The sequence below is a fragment of the Rosa chinensis genome, chromosome 5, assembly GCF_002994745.2.
Source record: "Rosa chinensis cultivar Old Blush chromosome 5, RchiOBHm-V2, whole genome shotgun sequence".
Lineage (NCBI taxonomy): Eukaryota > Viridiplantae > Streptophyta > Magnoliopsida > Rosales > Rosaceae > Rosa > Rosa chinensis.
Window position 1 is genome coordinate 78,651,224 of NC_037092.1, and position 11,351 is coordinate 78,662,574.

Consider the following 11,351-nt stretch of genomic DNA (forward strand, 5'->3'; position numbering starts at 1 on the left):
AGGTCCTGGCAGGGACTCGGCGATTTCTAGGATTTGGGTTGATCCCTCTCTTATGGCAGTCCCTCATTCTTAAGGTTTTGTTTGATCAGATCCCTTCGCCTCTTTGTCTGTTTATTTTTTGATCGAACATATATAAGGTGGGGTATTTACTGATCGAACATCTGTTCATGGACAATCAGCGTATCCCTCTGGTTCTCCATCAAAAGCCGTATGCATTTCGCCTTATCAGAGACTCTCTGCTAATGTTCCTGTTCAACTTCATGAGAGGTTTCAAGGTCCGTCATACTCTTAACCTTCGTATCCATTATTATATCTGCCTGATTTCCCTTTTATATTTTTGATGTATTATAGAGTTTTGATTGGGATTCTGGAAGCACACACGTCTATCATTGTTACGTCAACGTGGATGGGAGTTATGATCTTCTGTGATTTAGATTTTGTGATTGGCTTCTGGTGCAGGTTTTTGTTGCATCTTTTGCATTGGTTGGGTTATAGTTTGAAAAAGGGTGAGCGTATTTGTCAGTTTTTGATTATCTTTGGAGGAATTTTGGTTTGTGGTTTTGAATTGATTTGATTTGCAGAGGGAGCTAGATTCGTCAGTTTTGTTCTGCTGGGGAAGAAGCCGAATTACTAATTCTGTTCTTTTCTTTTGTCAGTCTTGATCACATCTGGGTGCTTTTGATCTCATCTCAATCGCTCCAACTGCAGTTTATTTGGGTATGTACGTACAAAGGAAGAGCTCTTTCCATATAGCTTCTATATATTGTCTTCTTCTTTTTCTCTCATTTCCTCCCTTTTTATTGTAGAGTTCACTTAAATTTTTATCATATGTTGCTTATGCATGCGTTTATATCGAATCATGATGTAGGTGGTTATGACAATTGACAAAGAAGACAAAGCGGCTAGAGCTTATGACTTAGCAGCATTGAAATATTGGGGCACCAGTCCCACAACCACTACCAACTTCCCGATGAGTGCATATATGATATATTCTGGTGTGATTTAATTATTGTTATGATGTTCACGCAATAATGAGATGTATATATCTCAAGTGGAGATCAAATATATAATTTGTATATGTATATAATATACCTGTAATATTTTATCCAGATCAGTAGCTATGAGAACAAGATTGATGAAATGAAGCCCATGACAAGACAGGAGTATGTTGCATCTTTGAGGAGGTATGTATACTAATTCCATTCGAATTCCATAATTCTGATCATTGTAGAAGACAACGTGGTTCAATAATACTTTCTGCCCCTATACTTCTAGCTTGTCCCTATAAGAGTAATACTGGCTGTAATTCTGTGCAGAAAGGAAACCCCTCATCATTCTTATAATTTGGACAATCATATGCATCAGTTCAAGGGAAGTAGCGCAAGGTAAACATCTCAACCTCATATGGTTTATTCAAAAAGAATCTGTCAGTATATTTTGTATTCACTTTTAAGAGAACAAGATTTATCTCACAATTCCTTTTGCCAATTTGTGCAGCATCAGAACCAAAAAGGTGAAAGCTGAATGCCAACAGTTCAGGGAATATTGTAGGGCAGGAAATGGAGAATGGTACGTAATCACATAGATACGTATCTTCCAGTATAAAGAATCACAGCTGTGGCTTCATATATATTTTAAAGGAAACGTTAGCTAAATGCTTTTCAGATTCATTATCAGCTTCTCCTATATTTTTTTAATTTTTAATTTTTAATTTTTTTAATGTTAGTAGGTTATTGTTTGGAACAGCACACGAGAGGATCAGAGGATGATTGTTACTGATATTCGATTTAGAACAAATCTCCTGAACAGAAAATGAACAAGTATGATGGTAGAGTTCCTATGAGTTCAGATTCGATGAGTAAAATAGAGGCAGAACTTGAAGCTGAACTTGGGAGGTTGGGGCTAAACAGGAATACTTCTACTTTGGAGAGAAGATTAACTGATCTTGATGAGGTACAAAGTCTACGCTTATCGTTGCAATTTTAAGTTTAAGCAGCACAATGTATCTTTTAGTAATTACACATCTGGCTCTTTTCCTACTGCTGAATTAATAGTATATCATTTACTTCAATCTCCAAGATAAAACTGCACACTTAATAGTTTAATCCATGGCTTTGTGTAGATTATCCATTTACATACCTGGCTCACACTTAATTTCATTGTTTCCTTCCATTTTTGTTTGCAGGTGATGGTGTGAGTGTGTGACAGAGTAAAAGCAGGATCTCCTTCAATATATCTGACAGCTGTTAAGGTAAATGATCTATATCCTTATTTCCTCCATATGTATATATATCTCAATTATCTTGATCAATTACATTGTATTGTCTCTCTCTGTAGAGTGTCACTGATCAAATTTCAAAAAGAGAGATCGCAAAAGCTCTGTCTATATCCAATAATTACATAGAAATTGAAGATGGTAAAACTTTCCTGACCTTATGGCCTATATGTGGAGAATTGGGTGTGCCATGTCTCAGCCATTGTCTGGCAATGAATAAAGCAACATTCCCCTGTTTAATTAATGACATATATGCATAAGATTTTTAGATACTCATCGTCTGATTGAATGACAAAATGTTGTCGTAGCATTCAATTGTACAGAAAATAGGAGTATAGTTTCAATGTATTTACTATAGTTTCTCAACTCAATCGAGTATAATTTATGATTTGGTCCTTGCATCTTTTCTATTTCTTTTAGTGTTGGAGCATCTTTTCTATCATGGATACTTTTAGCTGCTTTAGTAATTGTAGATACTCAATGACGTATTTATCTTAGTATCTTAATTCTCATTTCTAAAACCTAGCAATTTCCTTGATAGTGTGCTGTGCTAACTAGAGAATCTGAGTTTAGATATATATATATATTTTTAATTTTTTTATTCCTTAGTAAATTTTCAATTCGATTATGATTTTTGAATTCTGATACAAGCTTTGTGTTTTTTTTTTTGCCTCATGTCTTCAGGTATTTTGATAGATTTTCCGGGTTTGAGCCTTCATGCAGCTGTAATGTTTTGTTGCTTTTTTTTTTCCTTCACTCGGTTGAATCAGACTTCAAACTTAATTTTTTGTTATAATGTTGAAACCAGCTGTAATGGATTTTGGTATGAGGAAGGGTGTAATGGATTCAGTACCTGTATGTTTTGGCTTTGGCTTTTGTGAATTCTTATATACTCTATTGTGTTTTTCTTTTTTAAGAAATAAAGAAAATTGTAATGCAGATGGTGATGGGATTATGAACGAAAGTGATCAGAAAAGGTTACATCCTCCAGGTCGTTCCAAAACATTCAATCTTGAAACTACCTGTGTTGCAAAAATTCCTATGAATTGAGCATTTTCTTTTTTCATATTGCTGATATTTTCAGCACCTTTCTTATTTAAAATACCATTCTCTCTCTTTACAAGCTTGATTAAAAATAACAGTTGTTGTAACATGTAAAATTATAATTGTATTATATTATATAGATCATGATTTGAGGAAAAAAAGAAAAAAATTAGACCCGCAGCATCGCGCGGGAGAATTTTCTAGTATGGAACTATATTTGTCTAGCTGGTTAGTTACTAAATGTTAGGGGCGCATATCTGCTTATGGAACTTTATTTGTTTGGAACTGACCATCTTCAATTAGCTGACAATGTATCTATTGAACAGGAAATTGCTTTGGCTCCCACAGCAAGCTAAAAGCATTTACAATGGCATTGGAATTTCAAGCTGATGGTTGATATACCAAGTAGTTTACAATCAGGTCCTTACCAACCCTAGGTACTTGCTCTTCACTTATATCAAGTAGTTTCTTATCAGTTGTCCTTTTTAATCTTTCAGTGGGACTTGATTAATCACTTGCTTGTTTGACCAGTCATAACTCTATTATATGATCCCTGTTGCCATGGTATACTCTAATCTTAATTAATTAATATTTTTGAGGCATGAGAGAGAATTTAAGAGTCCTGAATTCCATTCTACGGAAACACTCTGGGAACGACTCTAGATGGCTTGTAAACATCAAATAGGTAACGTTTGACAAAGGATAACCTAGAAGATTAGCAGTTCGTTGAATGCTCTATAATAAGATAAAGCAGCTGAGGCATCTATTCGAGTGTCTGCACTTGCAGTTATTTCAAGAAGCTTTGGGATGTTCTGACCATGAGCTCTCATGCAAGGAAATTCAACACCAGATTTTTCTTTGGTTGTATCTAGGTTGTGCTTTTGTCTGTCTTCATTGTTTATATAGCTATATCACTCTTTGTTTTATCTCTTTTTGTAGGAATGTTATAATATACTTAACGCGATCAGTGGGTAGTGAAATTAATAGTAACAACATTCATTATGTGGATATTGCTTCTGGCTTGTACCCTAGACTATTCTGTTATCCCATCTCACTAAAAGTAAGAACGAATGGTCTTATTTTTGTAATAATGTCAAATCTGTCAGTCCATCCTGATAAATCCAGCTAGAACAATACTTCCATTTCTTTTGTCACGGTTGCACCTATTAGACTGTCACTGATGTTTGTGTTGTTCTACATTGCAGGTTGCTACTAAACCAGTTGAATGCGACTGCAGTGTCGCAGACATTTGAAAGCAGTTCTTTCTGTGGTTTATTTCTCTGTCCTTGCCGGGTCCTCTTCCGCCCTTCTATCCCCCAAGTTCACTTGGTAAGTCTTGACGGAACTTGTAGAACTTTTGACTTCTTTAATTGGAGACGAGAAATTTGCACGTCAATATGCTGCCAGGGTATATGTGCTTTGAAATTAAACTGACCTGTAAGAACTTTGGTTTTCCATTTCATTCTGAACAGTTTTTCCTCAATGTTCTTTTGCTCAAGAAACTAATTTCTACCAATAAAATAGAGCTCAAGAGAAGACTGTTGGAACCCTCGTCCATTAATTAAAAATGCAGAGTAATGCATGATTATGCTAACTGGGGCAACTGAAACTCGCCTGCTAGCCATATTTTATTGTAAATTTATATATATTTCATTGGGTGCATCACTCTTGATGACACAGGTTATCTGTTGGGACAAGTTAATGAATTAGATCTTTTTAAGTACTTTTCAAATTACAAAATATGGAACTTTATTTGTCTAGCTAATTAGTTACTTTCAGTTTATATATTCTAGGGATGCATATCTTTTATCATCAACATGTGGTTTTTTTTTTTTTTAATAGCTTCAGGTTGAGTCCTTGATCTTTCCCCAAAATCTAGCAGGGTTGAAGATCTAATGCTTCTTCTGATGCTGGAACCCAGCTCCTTATCCAGTGGAGATGTCTGTACTCTGTAGCTTTATTTCTTCAATATTTGGGTAAGTACAGGTGGCCATACAAAACAAGAAAATGCTGAAGGGTAACTTCAAGTTCACAGCCTGTTGTATTTCTTCAATATTTTGTTTATTATTCTGCTAAACTGCTTTGTCCTTGGTTGCATGATATCTGATCCAGCAAAACAAGGATATAACTTCATTCTATGTGCATATTATCTGCAGGGTTATGCATATATACTCACGCAGCCCGGAATATCTTCCGTTTTCTATGACCACTTCTATGATTAGGGTGATTCAATTCATGATCAGATTGTGAAACTGGTACAGCAGTGTAGCTAGGTAGTTCCTTTATTAACTTGTGTCTAGTAGATTCTTCATTCATTAAGCATTTGGACTTGTCTGCAGATTCAGATTAGTAGATATGAGACATTTTGAAGTGATCGATGCTCATGATTAGGTTGTGTACATAAGACAATGGTGGATTAATAGAAATTGCAATGAATGATTTTGGATGTGGGTTTCATACTTTCATGAATGGGCAATTTTAATTTCCAGAATGCATGCATACCAATTGTAACAGGGGACTACTAATATGTGTTATCTCAAATTGCAAGCTACAACAAAAGCACACCAAAATGTGTGGTTGCAGCTAAACAAAAACAACACAAAAATCAAATAGAAGTCTATTGTCTTTTTGGCATTGGGACGACAGAAAATTGTAGTCTAAAGGGCAAAACAACAACATAAGTTAGACGAAAGTGTTGGCTAAAACGTATAATAACAACAAATAAGTGTGGTTGGAATCAATCACAGACAACATAAAAAGACCTCATAAAAGACCTTTCACACAACACTTAAGTGTCGTATGTATGTACCCTAGAACGACACTTAATTGTCCTCTGATGCTCTTTACGACCACATATAATTGTCGTTTAAAGTAAATTAGCACAACCTTTAAATGCTGTTGTATGAGAGAAGACACTACATAAGAGTCTTCATATTTCTTATTTAAGGGCATTCAGACCACATAAATAAGTCTTGCAAATATGCTTCACACAATAGTATTTAAAAAATACTGTGGTTGTTTTGTTTATCAGACAATACAAAACTGTTGTTTGAATGCTTTTAAAGAAACATATCACAATGTTCCCAAAATGCAAAACTCATCAGACGACACAAGACTTTTATTTTTTTATGTCGTCTGAAAAATCAGACGACAGAACACTTCTGTCGTCTGATGCCCCCAAGAGACGACACCGTACTAGACGACACATTTTTGTTCGTTCAGACGACAGAACAGTTCTGTCGTCTGATGCACTTTTTGGCATAGTGTGTGGTGTGTCGAGTAGACATGTGTAAAGCTCGAGGATTGCCGGGAAGGCATGAACGGCAATCTAGGGGGTGCCGGGAAGGCATGAGCGGGAGCTCGTGAGCAGAAGCTCGAGGGTTGCCGGGAAGGCATGAGCGGTAAGCTCGGGGGTGCCGGGAAGGCATGAGCGGTAAGCTCTGGGGTGCCGGGAAGGCATGAGCGGTAAGCTCTGGGGTGCCGGGAAGGCATGAGCGGAAGCTCGGGGGTGCCAGGAAGGCATGAGCCGTAAGCTCGGGGGTGCCAGGAAGGCATGAGCGGAAGCTCGGGGGTGCTTGGAAGGCATGAGCGGTAAGCTCTGGGGTGCCGGGAAGGCATGAGTGGAAGCTCGGGGGTGCCGCGAAGGCGTGAGCGGAAGTTCAAGGGTGCCGCGAAGGCGTGAGTGATAAGAGCTCGTGAGCGGAAGCTCAAGGGTGCCGCGAAGGCGTGAGCGGTAAGCTCGTGAGCGGAAGCTCAAGGGTGCCGCGAAGGCGTGAGCAGTAAGCTCACGAGCGGAAAGCTCGTGAGCGGAAGCTCAAGGGTGCCGCGAAAGCGTGAGCGGTAAGCTCGTGAGCGGAAGCTCAAGGGTGCCGCGAAGGTGTGAGCGATAAGAGCTCATGAGCGGAAGCTCAAGGGTGCCGCGAAGGTGTGAGCGGTAAGCTCGTGAGCGGAAGCTCAAGGGTGCCGCGAAGGCGTGAGCAGTAAGCTCACGAGCGGAAAGCTCGTGAGCGGAAGCTCAAGGGTGCCGCGAAGGCGTGAGCGGTAAGCTCGGGAGCGGAAGCTCAAGGGTGCCGCGAAGGCGTGAGGGGTAAGCTCGCGAGCGGAAAGCTCGTGAGCGGAAGCTCAAGGGTGCCGCGAAGGCTTGAGCAGTAAGCTCGTGAGCGGAAGCTCAAGGGTGCCGCGAAGGAGTGAGCGGTAAGCTCGCGAGCGGAAAGCTCGGGAGAGGAAGCTCAAGGGTGCCGCGAAGGCGTGAGCGGTAAGCTCGCGAGCGCAAAGCTCGTGAGCGGAAGCTCAAGGGTGCCGCGAAGGCGTGAGCATGACATCTCGGCGGTACCGCTGCGGCGAGAGCGTGAGAGCTCGAGGATGCCGCTGAGGCTTTAACGGGTAGCTCGAAGGTGATGCCCTGAGGCATGAGCGTGACCGTTGCTAATTATGCTGGGCTGATGTACAAGTCCCCGAAGTCCCCAAGTAAGGGGAGCTTCTTGGTTGGGGAGTTATAATCATGAAGTCATCAAGCATAATTAGTGCGAGTGCGTCGTCCATCTAGAATTGGTTGGAGCGAACGCTTTTGCCCTTTCGGGTGGGCCCCTGCTAGGCCCGCCAGGGAGTCCCCCACTCCCCAGCCACGACGGACCTCCGGATGGTCGATAAATTGTTTGTTGAGGGGGAGCTGCACGGAGCAGAGGGTGTTGGGTAGCGAGCCCAATCTTTGGTACCCAAGCGTCGGGGTTAATTGCCGGATCAATGGCTGCCGTGGGCTGTGTTAACTAGTCCCTTTACTATTTCTCGGAGGAGAAACTTGACTGCAATGCCGTGTAGCGGTCATTATCATTATGGGTCGTTGCCTTACCGCCTGGCGGTAACCACAGACTCGTAAAGTTTGTACTTGTATGAAACATGACAAACAAATAGAGCAAGTAATAAAATTTTGTTTGAGTGTCCCATGTTTATTTAATTGGGTTGCAATTAAAATAGAAGCATGGCATATGTGTATAGCATGTACCTGTAATGTGGATGCTAATATCATTTTTACATTTTTGTAGATATGCTAAAGGATCGTTGAGATCGGTAAGTGAAGCATGACATATCTAGCATGTGAGACCTAGAAAGTATTGCCAAATCTACGAAATGTTGTTGGCATGCTTAAAAGTTACGGAAGCATGTAAAGATATATCAAGTGTGATATATTGTAGGCATGCTTAGAAGTAGTTAAAGCATGGCATGTGTATGGCACTAGCTGTAATCGCAAGAGCGTAAAAGAGAAGGTATAATTGCTTATCTTATACTGATTTGGAGGGGGTTGGGGTTGGCCGAGCATGACGGTCTATTGCTTGTGGCGGATAAAGTATTCCGATAATGTATGTCAACTCGTTGAGGTTGAATGCTCCATAGAAATAATCGAATTTCCTTAGAACACAACAGGTGATTAGAACATGAGTAAATAAAATCAACACTAGTATTTTGCATATGCACTTTGATAAGATTGTAAGCAAAGTGGTAGTTGATGCATATATCAATATAGGCATTGAAGTAGGCTGAAAGTTATAACATTGTCATGATGTGTACTTTCACCACAGAGAGCCGTAGAAGTATGAAATACCCTTTAATTAAAGATGGGTACGTATGGTATATCATGCACATAAGTTCATTTGGATTTAGGCATATATGCATGGTTGACTTCCACAGCTAGTTCATATGTGTGCAATGTTCTGTTAACCCAACTGAATCATGCATAATAATTATCACATGCAATTGGATGACACAGTAGTCATCAAGTGGTGGCATACATACCACTGGTTATGCATTTAGAGCAAGTCACAATTAAAGGCATGTGTAATTGCATGGCATTAAGTATTTAAGTACATGGACATTTATAAGCATGTGTAGATGAAGGGTTGAATTACGAGAAGCATCAGATGCATCTGCATTTGAGTCAAAGCATCAGTGAATACCCAGTTGCAAGAATGCTAGCACTTGATGAAATTGGTCAAAAGTTACTTAAAAATGCATTTTCAAAGTCTGACCAGTTATCAATGGTGAGATAATATTTTCAAACGAGTGTAGTGCACATGTGAGCTATTGAGATAATCTTTGGCATTATTCCATTTTGAAAGCATCCATATACCAATCTCAATCAATATATGTATATGTGGCGAGACTTAATGGAAGTGGAGCTGCCATCAATATCAATAAACATGCTAACAGACAAATGTGATTTGGGTTTAGTATGGCATTGTATATATATACATATATATATAAGACGGTGATGGGCTTGAATTGGTGATAAGCATCAGACACATGTAAGTTAAACTAGCATAGTAATTGAAGCATGTTAACTATGTCAATGCCGCCTGAGCAAGCACCACGTGGTGGTAGACATATTCTATTGCAAATTGGTGTATGGCACATGCGAGCTACTGAGCTAGTGTTTGGTGTGAGCTACTGAGCTACAGAACTATATATATTATATGTGCCGTAAGTGTATGATGCTATTGAGCAGATCATGGTTATGTTCACAAGGAAGCACGTGGTGTGCATCTGTGTATATCAGTAAAGAGAGGATAAAGATAGAGTGACGAAAGACTCAGCTGTTTGCCTATTCCGACCATCCCAGGTGCTCGAAGCGTAAAGCCATGATGGAAGGGAGTTGCACAGGAGAGCGCCTAGCGGGAAAGCCTCAGGAGCTGGAGGTTGCTGTTCCGCTGATGCTAGCGGTGGCAAGTAGCTAGCGGTGGAAAGTAGCTGGCGGAAATCTTGGCGGAGCTAGGCTGGCGGAGATTGGCCGTTTAGCGGAAGTGGAAGTGCCGCGGTCGCCGAAGAATGGCTGGTGAGTGAGGTGAGAACTCCGGGCAGCGGAGTTTGTCGTTGGCTGTGGCTAGCGGTGCTACGAACTCACTGTTGGATGATGACAACGACGCTATGGTAGCGGGGGAAGCTTGGCGAGCGGAAGTGTGACTCAGCGGAGGAATTTTGGCGAGCGGAGCGGAGGCCGGTTAGCAGAGATGGCCAGTGGTGAAGTTCGGCGGTGACCAGTCCAGCGGGAGCGAAGATTGGGCGGCGAAGGCTTGCCAAGGAAGGTGCCCAGCGGTGAAGCCCAGTGCTCAAGTCCGACGGAGAAGCTTGTGAGCGGTGTTTTTAGCCAGTGGCGGAGCTCCAAAGTTTTGCGGTGTTGCAACTTGGTGCTGCAACCTGGCGGTGCAGTATGGCGTGTGCGTTTGGCCGAACCGCTAAGCTCACTAGCGGGGGAGCTAGACGGTGGTCCGCTGATGGAGTTAGCCAAGGAGGAAGCTGGGTTATTGCCGGTGGGTTGCTGGGTTACCGCTGGGCCTGGGTTACCGCTAGGTTTTTGCCGATGGGTCTTGTGTCGCTGACCGTGCGCGTTGGGCTGGCGGTGGAATTAGCCTTGCTAGCGGTTCAAGTTTGTCAGTGGGCACTTACTGCTTAGAGGAGGCCTTTGGCGGAGCAGCAAGAAGAAGGATGTGATGGTGCTCACTTGGAGCTCGGTGCTGATGATCAACTTTGGCGGTTGGATGCAACAATGAAGAAGGCAGGTTGCCCAGAGTGACTATGGGTGTCCAGAGTAATTTTGGCACCAATTTTTTTTTTTTTTTTTTTTTTTTGTGTTTACCGCCAAAGATTGGATTTTTTTTTTAAATTACCGCCGAAGATGGGTAACATTTGCCGCTGGGGCAGTGTGCCGCTGATCTTGGCATAGGGGCTTGACATCAAGTTTTTTTCTTTTTTGAGTTCAGCGTTGACTGTTGTTGACCACGTTTGTTCGACGTTGACCGAACTTGATCAGCCCTGAAGGGCGTTGACCGGCTCAAGTGATGAGTGGGTGTAGTGTTGACTTTTCTTTAACTTGAAACCTTACACTGGGAACAAATTTATGTTGAAAAAAAATTTGTTACCGCCAAGGATGGGGCTGGGTGCAATGCTTGCCAGCAGTTTATATAATAATTCAAAGGAAAAAAAGAAAATGGCAGTGAGCAATTTTGATAACTCAAAGAAGAGAAGAAAGAACTCTTTTGAG

General features: G+C 41.2%; 1 long non-coding RNA gene across 8 annotated transcripts; it reads left to right on the top strand.

Annotated features, from left to right (window-relative positions):
* The first annotated feature begins 417 nt into the window (after positions 1-417).
* On the top strand, positions 418-3,145 carry LOC112167190. Of its 8 annotated transcripts, none has more exons than XR_005800568.1 (9): positions 418-506; positions 709-717; positions 869-995; positions 1,111-1,184; positions 1,317-1,385; positions 1,498-1,569; positions 1,730-1,953; positions 2,186-2,416; positions 2,960-3,145. It is a non-coding gene; the product is annotated as an uncharacterized LOC112167190 (long non-coding RNA). The 8 variants fall into 8 exon arrangements; XR_005800567.1 differs by having other exon boundaries at positions 419-506; positions 657-717; XR_005800571.1 differs by having other exon boundaries at positions 492-506; positions 657-721.
* The last annotated feature ends 8,206 nt before the right edge of the window (positions 3,146-11,351 follow it).